The sequence below is a fragment of the Castanea sativa genome, chromosome 6, assembly GCF_040712315.1.
Source record: "Castanea sativa cultivar Marrone di Chiusa Pesio chromosome 6, ASM4071231v1".
NCBI lineage: Eukaryota > Viridiplantae > Streptophyta > Magnoliopsida > Fagales > Fagaceae > Castanea > Castanea sativa.
The window spans coordinates 3,192,333-3,207,611 of record NC_134018.1 but is presented as its reverse complement, the minus strand read 5'-3'; the positions used below and the strand labels follow the sequence as shown (position 1 = coordinate 3,207,611).

The following is a 15,279-nucleotide window of genomic DNA, read 5'->3' as shown; positions in this document are numbered from 1 at the left end:
ATAAATCTCGATAGATAGCTTATCTATCGAGCAACTGTCGAGCATCGGGCTAAAACTGCCTTTCAAACCTCGATAGATTTTATCTGTTGAGCTTTAAAATCCAGTACTTTTTCACTTGATTCTTGGACGGATTTGCATGGCTTTAACACTTGAACTTGAACTTGAACCCTTGTTCCTTGAAGTATTAAACACATCCTAAATCTATCCAATTACAAGTAAAATGCGTTTTGTCAAAATATTAGCGAATTCTAAATGACATATGTTCCTAATATGAATCACATATGTCCTAACATTTATCAATTTGAATTTCCATTTACATATATCCATCGACATTCACTACATTAGTATGTTCCACCATTTCATTGAGCCAAATAAAAATTTTCATACCTAATGTAAGTATATAATCACAGTTCTCTAACAGAACAAAATGTCAGCAACCTCAAACCACTCTCTGATGAAAGCTGAACCCCTTTGATGGACCTCCACCACATGTAGTCTCTCACCAAAATGTCAGCAAAGCTTGACCACAGTCTAGTTGTGTCTTAATATTTTTCTCAAGGTTGCAATAGACAAAATATGGATGAAAACATGGAGCACAAACATCACACAAGGCCTCAGGAAAACAAAGTTCAAGGAGGTCCATATCAGTGACTCACTCCAAGCTCAGTAGTCCTCTATCTAACATGGGGATTAAAATAGTGTCATAGTGGTTTTATATTCATTCTCCTATTTTTTCCTATGAATATGTACTCACCTACAAATTTTTTTTTCGATTAATGCTGATGTGTCTCTTGTAAGAAAATCACATTGTGCCTATATTCTTTGACACACTGCCATCCATTAGCATTTACACTTTCATGGCTAGGAAATTAAGAATCACCAAGCTTGCATCTTCCGTAATACTCTCCACGAGCCCTATGTCAGAAAGTGACAGAGGCTTGACTTTCCCAAAATCAACATCTTAATCTTTAAAAATAGTAGACACACCATAATCAGAATAAGAAGCCTGTTCAATACAGTTTCTATTTTTTTTCCTCTCGATGAATAGAGAAAACATATACATATAGTTACCCTTTCACAAATTATACGCAAATGTCATTATATAGAATTTTTAGCTATTATATTTATATCAAAGCCATTACATGCAGTCATACCAATGAAACACTTAACATACTTAAACCACACTAAAGACAACAAATTCAATTCAACTAAAACATCACTCTTTTGTGTAGCATAAGTTTAGGAGGTTCATATGCTTGATACAGAAAATATTACACATTATAACAATCTTGATACTGAATGCGAGAAACAGCTACTTATGTTCCGGTTGGTTGAGAAAACTGAAAAGAACAGTATCTTGTTTGATCAGGCACTTGAAAATCCTCAAAACATTGGCATTTGAAGCTAAGCCTAACAGTATTAACAAGGGCAATATAAATAAAAAGTTAAATGTAATAAAAAATGCAAAAAGAAAAAAGTCTATAATGTGTGAAAGGGGGAAATTCACGCTTACCAACTATAATTCATAGGCAAGTAAAACTTAAGCACTCAAACATCTTTCCTGTCCACATTAAACAAACTTGGTAATGTGAATACTAACATTAGTAAAAGAGTTGTCTACAAATTAGAATTTGAACAATGCTTGTTGTCCAATTATTGCTTCATGCTACTCATAATGACATTTATAAAATTCTTGATTAGTTTCAAGCTAATCATCATAATAGAAGCTATTTATTTATTTATGAGAGGAAAAAATAGTGAAGGGGAACCATTAAATTTTCAATATGTTACCAATCGAAAACTATGTTTATGATCATATTCTAGGTTGAAGCTGGTTGAAAAAATGTAGCGGCTTATGAAAAATGATGCCTGTAATTGTATGTGTGAAAGACTTTGATAATTTACAGTAAATGTAATAGTCTAATAATGGATAAGTGGGTGGGGACGTACTTGTAATTTTTTGAAAGTGGTGTGGGTACTTTGGTCCTCCATAAATCAACTTTGCAGATGCTTTAACAATTCTGAATCACCAAGCTTGTAGCTTTTGAAGTAGATTCCATGAGTCCTATACCAGAAAGTGACAAAGGGAATATGCTTCACTTTCCCAAAATCAGGGCCTTCATCTAGTTGCAGACTAAGAACGAATTCAATCGGCATGTCATTAAATTCCAGAATTTTGTGGCTTTTTAGATGGTGGATGCCAGAGGGCACCTCCTTCAGCTATGGGCAATCTCCAATTTGAAGCTTTTCGAGAAGAGGCATGGCACCTTCATCTATTATCAACCTATTCAATCCTCCCAAATTTCGAAGCTCCAGATTCTTGAGTTTCTTGAAGTCTCCTCCCTTAATATGTAATTGATCACCTTTGTATCCATCTTGAAGCCTAAGACTCATCAAATTAGGTAGAGGTTGAAGGACCTTTAATGGATCTTCCATTAATTTTGACCTCTTTAAAGAAATTGAAGCTATACTCTTGAGCTTGGGAATCCATTCTGGCCACTTTTCCAGCCGCCCATGTAGGCCAAGACTTTGTAGGAGGGGCGGAGGAGAAGGCATCGATTGCAAATTAAGAACTTCTTCCTCACTTGTTGCTTTAATTTGCAATGACCTTAGGTGGCTCATATTTTGTATCGCAGTGCACAAATCCAACCCATTCTCTTTCTTCAATTTAGAGATGCACAATTTCCTCAATTGTGCCAAACTTCCCAATTCTGTTATAAGGGTAGCGCTAGTGGCTTCAATTTTAAAAAGCTTCTGTAAGGACTCTAAACGCCCAATGCCATTTGGTATCTTTATCTCATGGCAAGAATTTATATTGTATTTATTATCTTTGTTAAAATTGTAGGCTGCAAGATATCATAGCTTACAAAGTCCACTAATCTTCGCTGGAAGCTCATACACAAGGGAATTTTTCAAATTCAACATCTCTAGGTTGTACAATTTACCTATGGACTTTGGAAGGATTTGCACTTTTGTATCTTTTAGGCTTAAATATCTTAGATGGAACAAACTTCCCACTTCTTTAGGAATACAATTGACAGGAGCACCTTCAAAATCCATTACTTTCATGAGCTTGAAATTTGCAAAACAAGTCATTAGAAAAGAATTGGGTACTTCATCTAACCCCAAAATGAGAATAGAACGAGTTTGGGAACTAGTAGCACTCTACAAAGGAGTTTTTACATTGTTTTGAATTAAGAGACGTCGAGTAATTCCATTAAAATTTGGGTAGTTCTGCATTGAGACCAAATGAAAACCCAACTCCTCTGACCTAGAAAGAATGACCTCAAGCATCATATCATGAATACGACAACTTCTAGTCCTGCCAATAGAATCGACTACATCCACTTGAACTAAGCTTCTGTGAATAAGCTGGTTTAAATAGCCTTGTGCAACCTCTTCCAATGTTATCCCTTGCATTTCTTTTACAAAACCTTCTGCAATCCAAAGTCGAATTAGTCTTGCACAATTAATGTAGTAGTCCTCAGGAAACATTCCAAAATATAATAAGCAAGCTTTGAGGTTGTAAGATAGATCATGATAACTAAGAGATAGAATTTTGGAAATATCTTGTAGATCAGGATTACTTTTTAGCTCTGAACTAAGACTATATTATGAAATTTGAGCCATTCATCAATAACCTTGTCTTTGGTTGACAAGAGACCCCCTATACCAACAATTGCTAGCGGCAATCCTTCACATCTCTCAACAATGGCACGTGATAACTTAACTAACTCAGGGGGGCAAAGCCCCCCTTCACATTGAAACACCTTCTTGCAAAAGAGCTCCCAAGCTTTTTCTAAAGGTAGAACTAGTAGTTTATACAAATAATTATAAGGAGCAACATCCTCATTTCAAGATGTGATTAATATTCTATTGCCTTTTTCATTTTTAGGTAAAGCAAGTTCTATGTAATCCCAAAAATCCTTTTTCCATACATCATCAAAAACTACTACATACCTATGCTCATGTAAATATAGCCTTATTTGCTCCATTAGTGTTGTTTGTTCCATTGTGTCAATTTCCACAGGAATAGACTGCTTCTTTTCCTTGTAGAGTTGCTTTATCATGTTCCTTAATAGCTCCTCCATCTTGTATGATTGAGACACTATGATCCAAGCACGACAATCAAAGTGTGCTCTCACTTTATCATTTTCATACACTTTTTTTACAAGAGTGGTCTTACCAAGCCCACCAATACCAACCGTTGAAATCACCATGTGATTTGATGGTTTTTCTACCAACCAATTTATCAATTTTTCTCTATGAGACTCAATGCCCACGACCTTTGCTTCCTTAATGAGAAGGGATGCTATTTGAGGATCATGCCATGTATTACTTATAGTGTCACGGTTGGATCTTCTTTGCTCTATGACATTAGAGCCATATCTTTCACCACTCTTTTTGATGTTCTTGAGTTTCCTGTTGATACCTTGAATCTCTAAGGCAGGGGCAGAGTTAGGAATTTTTGTTTGGAGGGGCCAAATTGTAGCACTAATATATTTATCAAGACAACCCTCATATATATATATATATATACATGCGCGCGTTTTTTTGTTATATATACACACTTTTTTATTTGATAAGATATATATATATATATATATATATATATATATATATATATATATATATATATATATATATCTTATCAAATAAAAAAGTGTGTATATATAACAAAAAAACGCGCGCGTGTATATATATATATATATATATATATATATATATATGTACACTCACAGGCAAAAAAAAAAAACTTAGTATTTTCAATTAAAGTTATGTTTGATGACGATCTTTATAAAATAAAATTTATTTTTTCCATTTTCATAGTGAAATTCTTAAAAAGTTTCATTTTAAATACAAATGATAAAATTTTATACTAAAGTAAAAAAATATTTCAATTGAACTAATGAAAATTTCAAAAACATGCAACTAAAGACATTAAAATAAGTTAAGTTCCAAACATATTTAAAGCTATCTTGTTCTAACCTATTATGTGTCAACTAAAGACACATTTCATGTGTAGTTTTAATAACAAGATTTTTTTAATGAATCAATGACTTATTAATCACCACATAACGGGTTAAAAAAGATAAATTCAAACATGTTTGATGCCAAACTTTATCAAATATTTAACAGATGTAAGAGCACATTTTACAATAAAAAATAGAATTGTGAAAAATAAAGTTATCTCTCTATAACTATTAGACCAAGTACTTTTTTTAAGAGCATCATTGGACTAATTCAAATATTTTGGGAGGGGGGGGGGGCAACTCTTATTTTTATAAATTAAACTTTGAAAATACTAAAATAATTATATATATATATAATTTCAAAATTTTCAAAATTTTGGGGGGCCAAGCTTCAACACAGCTCCTCCCCTGCTCAAAGGCTATCACATGTCATGCTTTTAGGTTTATGATAATGCGAAAAACCTTACGGAGAAAATAGAAGCATTGCCTATGCCCGTGAGGTTGTTTTGCAAAATGAAGTATTTATTTATCAATGACATCTTCTATGTGATAAGCTTCTTCCCTCACTTGTTTCACCCATGTCTTTGCTACGCTGTCCATGTGATCCTTCTCGGCCCTTATATCAGCATCCTTAAGGAAAGATTGAATCATATCCATTTCACATATGATGCTTTTAACTTCTTCATGGATACCCTTAAGTAATTTCGCTTCTTGGGCTAACAATGGGACCAAATTGTGTATAACTAGGCTGAATGCGCTTTCTGCCATTTCTCCTTCTTAGATCACTGGTCATAGTGAAGTGCAAATAAATCAACTTAGTGTTAGATGTATCAAAAATAAATCCACATTCAGCTGTAAAATGGCAAAAAATAATAATAATCGCCTATGGTTCGCAATATTACGTTGTGAGCTAGAAGGTCAAGGGTCGGCAAGCTCACCAAGTGCAGTAGAATCAAAGAATTGTTTCCTCAAGCTAGCAACCTATTTTTATAACGAAAAGTCAATACGAATTACACAAACAATACATATGAAAATATGTCACATAATTATAGTAACCTAAATGACCCACTCTATTTATGCTTTGAACTGAAACCTAAATTATTTGTATTGAGCAAAGAAATATATATATCTTTACTAATTGTAGTACTTTCAAGAAATCTCCCCTTTCTGATATTAATTTAGAGGTTAATTAATTAGCGGGATTGGGAATGAACCTAGCGTCTTAATTCTCTAAAATAAAAACTAGCGGCTTTGAGCCTTTTATTTATATATTTTTTCCATTTTTAATAAGTTAGGGCAGTTGCCCCTAGATGATAAATCTTACTATACTAGCTGTACAGTTTTTGGCCATGGATTGGTGGTTGTACATGTAAATTGTAATTAAGGTGTAAATGCCAAATTCTGTTATAAGCACAACACGTGTCATCACTGTATTGGTTGGATTAATAGTTTTTTTTTTATAAGAAATTAATAGTTTGTTAGTTTGTTACAGACCCGTCCCTTATCCCCCATATCTCACAAGCATTTATATTTGTAGAGTGACCACTGTACCAAAGGTGAGTGGTGGTAAAACTTTAGTTATTATCTCTATAAGCATTGTATCTCTCATTAATGATTATCCAAGATAGAAATTCAATTACAGAAATCTCTATAGAAGTTTCTCCAAGAATTTCTTTGTTTTGTTTTGTGTTCATTTCCTTCGCAATTTTCTTGTACAATTGGTCATTAATCCCTGTGTGTATCAATAATAAAAAGGTCAAGTAAAAGATTTATTAAAAAATGAAACATTAATTTGTTTAATGGAGACTAAAATTTAATCAGATTTTGTTTAGTGTTGGTTTTTTTTGGGGGGGGGGGGGGGGACCAAAGAAGAGGCTCAAGTAAAATAAAAGAGATTTATCAAATATCATATTTATAATCTTTAAATCCTGCATAAGGAAGGTTGTGTTTATACATATATAGCGACTTCAATTATAATAAATGCCATTTCGCGGTAAGATGCAAAACTGAATTTATAATCACATGTAAACTAAGAAAATATTTTTATAATATAACTAAAATTGAATAATAAAATAATAGTAAAAATAAAAGAACAAAAATTGCTTTGAGATACATTACAAAAGCGAAATATGTAAGTCCGAGTTTTAATTTAATGAGATGAAAATGATAATTAATTGGAAAAAAAATTTAAAGTAAATAATGAAACATTAAATCTTTGGTGATGGAGTTTCATGTAAAGTAAATCATGTAAATAATTTAATGTGTCTATTGTTAAATTACCAATTCTCCCAAAAGTTTAAACTATTGGGATATAATAAATTTAATTATTTAACTACACAATTCTAACACTTATTAACTCATACTCTAATATCATGTTAAATTAATGTTTGTCCAAAAAGCTTAAGATATCAAGAAATGATGAATTTAATCACTTAATTATAGTTCTAACATCTATAATGAGTCACACATGGAGTCACAAAGTGCAACTATGGCATATTATTAAACAAATATTTATTATTAATAAAAAATTCACGGTAGATTATTAAAAAAAAATATAAACTCATAATAAAAATTATTATTAGAAACTTCTATACTTTCTTGGTAGTAGAGTTTTAATAGGAGTAGTAGTTTTTAAAATTTTTGAAACTTGGAAAAGTTTTTCTTAGAGAAACTATGTCAATTATTCAATACTTACAACGTTCTACATGACATAAAAAGAGAGAAAAAAAATTTGAAAAAGATGATGGAAGAATTTAGAATGTAACAATTAATGATGCAATAAGCCAAAAGATGCAAAGAAGAAATATCCATTGTCATGGTGTTTTTGACCATTTTTAAATCAAATTATTATAAGAAAATTTGCAGTTTTGGCTCAAGTTCTTTACTAACAATTCAAGAAAATTAGTAATGAAATGGGCTCGATGACCTTGCTAAGAGCCCATTACCATGCTAAGAACAAATAAAACGGAATAAACATTTTGAGGTAGTCCTAGTAAAAAGCATCAAAAATATATAAGTAGCTCTTTAAATGGCACTTCTGTTTCTCCTTAAGTAGACAAAACAGTAATTTCAACTTGGCCATAAATGAATGATAGTTATTCCCCACATAAAGTACATGCATGTCTAAAGCTAATTTTACAAAAGAGCATTACATCTTACATTACAAAATTCACTTAAAATGGAGTTTTCTTGTATGCTTAGAGTTTAGAAATAGAGTCCCAAAGATTTGTTTTGCTTTGCAAGAGATCTCATCTATGGCTAAGGATGTTTGAGGGAGAAAAGGAAAAATAAAAATAAAAAGGCCGGATTGTGCCATTGTTTTAGGGTAAAGGAATAGCAATTGGTGATGAATATGAAACTGGTATTGCTAAGATTGGTAGTCAAGATAAAGCCATAGAGTCCCAAAGAGCTTAAAATGGAGTTTTCTTATATGCTTAGAGCTTAGAAATAGAGTCCCAAAGATTTGTTTTGCTTTGCAAGAGATCGCATCTATGGCTAAGGATGTTTGAGGGAGAAAAGGAAAAAATATATAAAGGCCGGATTGGGCCATTGTTTTAGGGTAAAGGAATAGCAATTGGTGATGAATATGAAACTGGTATTGCTAAGATTGGTAATCAAGATAAAGCCATAATATCAACACAACTATGAAATTTTAGAAGTGGTTCTTAAAGTTGCTAGTAGAAAGTTTATGTTAGCGAAATTTATAATAGAAGAGTCCAATCAGATTTTGAATTGCACGTGGTCATGTAATTAAATTATTGGTTGGAGGTAAATCCTAGGAGCTTTCTTCCTTTGGCCAAGCCATTGGTTTTTTAATTACTTGGTAAACAAACTATATCATTTGTTTATAGGTTTGGTTTATGAGTGACTTTAAGATATTAGTTAATATGCTATTCTAAAAAAGTTTTGATACTACTTTTAAATATATATAGATATAGATATAGATATATATATATATATATATATATATATATATATATATATATATATATATATAAAAGTTGTTAAAAAAATCAATTACCTTTTTTTATCTTAAAAAAGAAAAGATGTTCTAAACCAATAAGCTAAATAGTAAATTAAGAAGTGCGTTATTGATTAGGAACCTAAGTTTGGTACTTTGGTTGTTTATAGAGAATATACATTTTTTAAATATATTTATCCATTAAAATTTTAAAATAATAGCAAAATGGGAGAAAGTTAGAATTAGAATTATTTGAGGAAATTTGTTTAAAAATAAAATTTAAATGAGGGAATTTGCTTAAAAATAAGTGTGACTCCTCAGTTGATGAAAAGATGGTGAATTGTCACTTGAGAAGGCTTTGAAGTAATAAATTACCAATTATTTCACAACTTAAACATTTAGAAAATAACGTATTTAATCATTTAATGTAACATGAACATGTTAAGTTTGATTTAGTCAATAGCAACTAGCAAGTGGTTTGATTGGAAGTGAGGTAATAACCACAATTAACCAAAACTTTCTCCCAAAAAAAAAAAAAAAAAAAACCCAAAAGATGCAAGAGAAGAGAAGAAAAATTCATCTTCATGGTGTTTTTTATCATTTTTAAATCAAATTATTATAAGAAATTATGCAATTTCGTCTCATGTTTTTTTTACAAGCAATTCTAAAACAATTAGCAACAAAAAATGGGTTTGTTTCACATGCTAAGAGCAAATCAAACAAAATAAATTGTTTAGCCATGACACCTCCTAGTATATCCATGATATCCAGGGTTCAAATCTCCTTTCCCTATTGTAACCATCGAATTATCAAATAGAAGAATAATCATTTAAGAGTAATCCTAATAAAAACATAATAGTACCTGGTCTTTAAAATTTAAATTGCCGTTTGGCACTTTAAATTGCACTTGTTTTATTTCTGAAGTAGACAAAGCAGAAACTTTAACCTGACCATAAATGTTTGATAATTATTCCCTACATAAAAAAGTACATGTATAAGCTAAGCTTGCAAAAAAGAGCATGAGAACTTACATTTCAAAATACTTTAAATGGAGTTTTTTGTATGCCTGGAGCTTAGTAACAGATTCCCATAGATGTATTTTGCCTTACAAGTAATCGCATCAATGGCTAAAGATGATGAAGGGAGATTATGCAGTTGTTTTAGGGAAAAGGAATAGCAATCTGTAATTTCATTGTCAATTGCTCCATCAATAGCAATATATAAACAATGATCTAAACTATTCCCCCGGGGCCCTTTGTCTTGTATACTGTAGTGGGAGACAAAAAAAAAATGGACCTACTACATTTTTATACTCTCTAAGCATTCTCATTGGTTAATGTAAAATTCATCAAAATTCAAAATGTATGATATCATTCATAAAAAAATGCAATAAAACACCCCAAATTTGGTGAGGCATTTTGCATAATTTTTTACAACTTGCTAATTTAAAGTGAGCATTGTGTAAGTTTTTAAATCTTTTTTATTTTTCTCTCTTCTCTCCTATATGAATATGACACACACACACTCTCTCTTCTTAAAAAAAAAAAAAAAAAAACTAACAAAGCAATTTTTTGTCAAAGAAAGGATTTAGGATTAATCTTATTTGTTCTGTTAAAAGATGAATTTACCGTGATGAGAGGTGTGGGAATTTTATTTTATTTATTTACTTTTTTTTTTTTTGCTCAATAGAAATGTTGTATTTCAACTTTAAGTGAAAATGAAAAAAAAAAAAATCATACCAACATGGTGATAATTTTAACTATTCATGTAAACAAGCAAATATGACCTTTTCTTTTTCTGTTCTTCTTATTCTATTTTTTCCCATCTCTCGAAGTGCTCCTCATACTTCATCTTGATCTAGCTACCAAGTTTTGAAGATACTGTTTTGGGGAGAAGTTCCCCCATCCGTGCCAAAAGCTAAGAGGGTGCTTGGCAAACCACAAAGCTGGTCAGCTAAGAACAAAATAATTGGTTTTAATTGTTTTTAGTTTGGAAACTATAATTATTTAGTTAAAAAATAAAAAATAAACTAGTTCAAAATAAGACTAGATATATTCACATATCAAAACAGTTGTAATTTTAATTTTATTTTCAAATACAATCCTTCCATAATCAAAATTTCAAATTTTAGTGGTTAGGCATTGATAGTTCCACCAAACACCAAACCTTGTTTTAGATTTGGCGTTTTCCTGAAATGCATGTTAATTAGAACCGGTTCTTACTTGATTCTTGACAAAATAGATAAAATAAAATCAGTTCAATTGGTTTAGCTTATGTTAGAATTGAACCAGCTCTATTATTCTAAAGTTTGCCAAACATGACCAAGGAACAAGTCTTGACCAATGCACTTGTCCAGTTTAGGAACCTTGTGTGAGATTAAGAACCCATCAAAAAAAAAAATACAACAAAGTCAGCTATTTCCTATTGGGATCGGTAGGCTACGATTGGAGGTGAGCAATGAGATTGTGATGATGATCTGCTTGACAAAGCCTCGAGCGGGACGAGTATGAAAGGGAATTTTTTAATTGTTTGGGTCTGTTGGGTGGTCATTATCTTGATAAACTGGTTACAATATTCCATCATGCAAGTTGCTCAAGCTTCTCTACCTGCCCCATGCTGATTACAATCGAAGGAAAAGGGACAAATAAGAAAAAAACAAAAAGGTCTCTACAATATTGTAGAAATTGATATACTATTAAAAAGATTAGAAATTAATAATGTTATCACGATTCATGATTAGAGTAGTTTAAACATTAATAATAGAAAGAAGATAGGGTCCAATTTAGAATAATTTGATCTTTGGGCCAAATAGAAACAATTAATGTGAACTTTATTAAATTCTCATGCTAACAAATGAATAGCTATACAAATCTCCTACCTCCTAATACTCTAGTTAATTGTTTTTGGTTCTTGTTAATGGGTGCTCTTAAAACATTTGTTAATAACTATTTTAGAAAAGTTTTAATACCACTTTTATGATAAATAGAAAAAAACTGTTAAAAAAATAATTACTTTTTTCCTCTTTCCATTAAAAATTTTCAAAAATATTTCATAAACCAATGCTCTTAGAGTATCCGTTAACTTTTCTCATTATTATTTTTATTAGAATTGCACATAGGACAAACATTGGGGACTTGCATGCCTTTTCAGGATAGGATATGTCTCACTAGAATACTATTGTGGGAGACAAGTTGTCATAAGAAAAATACAATACTTTTTTTTTTTTTTTGAGAATAAAATACATACTTAAAGTATAACTAATTTTCTATATTGCTCTTCTCAAAGATAAAAAGTTATATAAAAGTTCTATATAGAGGCACTATCAGCGACAAAGTTCAATATAAATCCAAATAGGCTGATCCAAAGCCTAAAGAGTCAACCCAAAAATTCCCTAAAAAGTTATTCCTTATTGCCCATTTAATATCCCTTATTTAAAAAGGGCCCATTATTGTTTAAGGCCCACCTAGAAGTTCGACCCATTAACTTTAAACACTCCTTGCCTTGGACTCCTTGAAGTTATTTTTGTAACTATGGCCCAAAGAACATATTTGCATTTTCATAGTCTCTAACACAACTTGGTAATGGAAGCAACGTTTCTGGGTTTAGCTAAATAAAGACCAATGCCTGGCTTATTTTCTTTGGTCTGTTAACTTTATCCCACCTAGTAAGTCCATTAATTTAAAATAGATCCATTCTATTGTTCAAATTAAATATTATAAATATAAAAATATATCTGAGTATCATGTCATCATAAATTTTAAATTTCATGCTACTCTGTACATAGAGATAAAGAGAATATTGTTTTGTGAATTTTATTTTATTTATTATTATTATTATTTTTCATCTCATACCATTACCATTACATTTACATTTGGCCATTAATTGAAGCACTTGACATGGTTGCAATTTCTCCGTGCTTACAAATAGTATTTTAATAAAACATCCGGGGAGAATTCAAATAAGCACTGATGTGCATTACCAAAATTAAAAAAAAAAGAAAAAAAAAAAAGAAAAGGAATTGTGTATTATATAAAAGTAAAATTCGATTGGTTAGATGTCTCACCTACCACAATAAATGAAAGGAGAAGAGTAAAAGCTTTCTAACTGTCTGACTAATACTAATATAACCAATGTCAAATTACATTATTTAGTCAGCTATAATGAACTATTTGGCAATCTATCAAGCTTGGTATGTTCAAACAGTTAATCCAGTCATCATCAATCCATTTCAGAATTTAAAGAAGCTTATTTGCCAGCAGTGGTTTCAAAATGGCTGAACCTGAAGCTAAGTACCTAGGATTCCCTATATTCTTTAGTATAAATAAATGCAGTTGTATTTAAATTATTATTTATTATTAATGTGGTAAAAAGGATTTAAGCAAGAACTTGGGTCCGGAATGCTAAGGTATTAACACAGGCCAGAAGAATTAATCTACTGGGATTAATTCTTTCATACATGCCAATGTACCCTATGAGACCCTTTTCTTTTCCCAGATGACAACTATAGCTCTTCCTAAATCTATTTGCATAGCCGTTGATGCTTGTCTTAGAAATTCATAGTGGAAAGGGATTGCTTGTTATAATCCTGATCTTCAATATGCAAGCGCAAGCAAGTTGGGTGGACTTGGCTTAAGGAGGACTTTAGACCTCAATAGAGCACTTTTATACACACTGGGATAGATAGCTACAGTTGAAAGAGATGCTAAGGGGGTGTCTTTGGTTAAAGCTAAATATCTAAAGGAAGTTTGTTTTTCAAAAGCCTTTTAACCAAAATCACGCTCTCGGCTGTGAAAAGGTATATGTAGGGGACCTCATGCAACCTGACAGGCAGTAATGGGATTTTGAAAACACACCAATCTCTTTGGAGAATTCATCTCTCCCCCTTCATTACTCAGGATAAATTGTTATAAACCTCTCATAGCTGTGGAAGTTAATCTATTAAATCTAAGCCTCGGCTAGCAGCCTAGCAGACACAGGCCCAACAAGATTGAATGGAAACACTAGTGGAAGCAAAAAAAAAACTCATGAAAGGCTCAAATTATTGTTCTAGGGAAAAACATGGGACATCCAACCTACCAAACTTTTTTTCAGCATCAAGTGGGGTTTAAAAGATCCTCAAATGTCTTTCTGTCTTCTTCTTTTTTTTTTTTTTTCTTTGTCAGTGCTCCTTCACTATTATAACATGATCTCATACAATAAGGTCTTTGAATTTTGCATCAGTTAGTTCTCAGCTTATTTGCATGTAGATTAAAAATAGTTTTCCTATTAGGCATTTTCACATCAATCCAGAAGAAGAGAAATTTATGCTTTTCAGCAATCTCTTTTGATAGAATGTGGTGGATCAGAAACCAAAATCTTGTTTGAAATTCTAACCCCTGACCCTAGAGTGCTGCCCAGCTTATAAACAAAAGCTTCAGTTAGCATATGAAAAGTTAAGATGCTCACATCAGATAAAATCAGCTGCTAGATTCCACCTTAATCAGTTTGGGCCCAAGTGAATTTTGATGCTGCAATCCATCATAATCTAGTTTATGCGGTAGTGTGTTGTTGAGATTATAATGGATATTGTATTTAAGCAGAGTTCCAAGTTTCTTGTAATACCTCTATATATTGAAGCTCAGGCAACTCTTTACAAAAACCCAGATATGTGATTTTTGAAGGCGACACTAGCAAAGCAATTTACACCTCAAACTAATAACAATTAAATAAACATCACCCTTTTTCATATCATGTTCCCAGGAGGTTCATATGCTTCATACAGCGAAACAAAAACATTATTATAGAAATACAGTAATGAAGGCAGGTATGCAGGGGCAATCAAGTACTGATTGTTTCATGCACATAATGAACTATGTGTCAACACCAACATAGTTCCGATTTGCACTGTGGAGGACCCATTGGTTCCAATTTCCAACCTCTCTGCATTGGTTGTTAAATTAGGGACTATCAGTGATTCACTCCAAGCTCAATAGCCCTCTATTTAACATGGGGATTAAAATAGTGGCATAGTGGTTTTATATTCATGTTCTCCTATTTTTGCCATGAGTATGTACTCACCAAAAAATTTCTTTCAATTAATTTTGATGTGTTTCTGGTAAGAAAATCAGATTGTGCCTTAATATCAAGATATTCACTGCATCAAGTAAATTTCAGCACAACAACATTAAATTTCACTTTTTTGGTAAGGATAAAAAAAAATTTCCAAGTAGGACCCTGCAGTGGTAATGACAAGCTAATTTATGAATTTATCCATTGACAAGTTTTGAGAAAGAAACAAGGTCAGACTCCAGGATTTGGAATGTAAGATTCGGATTTTGTTGCCAAAAATCATGTTGTAAGATATTA

The 15,279-nt window shown here is 31.6% G+C and overlaps 1 pseudogene; it reads right to left on the bottom strand.

Annotated features, from left to right (window-relative positions):
• Window positions 1–1,569: 1,569 nt before the first annotated feature.
• The window catches only part of LOC142640616 (disease resistance protein RPM1-like), a 49,913-nt pseudogene continuing 36,203 nt past the window's right edge, over window positions 1,570–15,279 (bottom strand).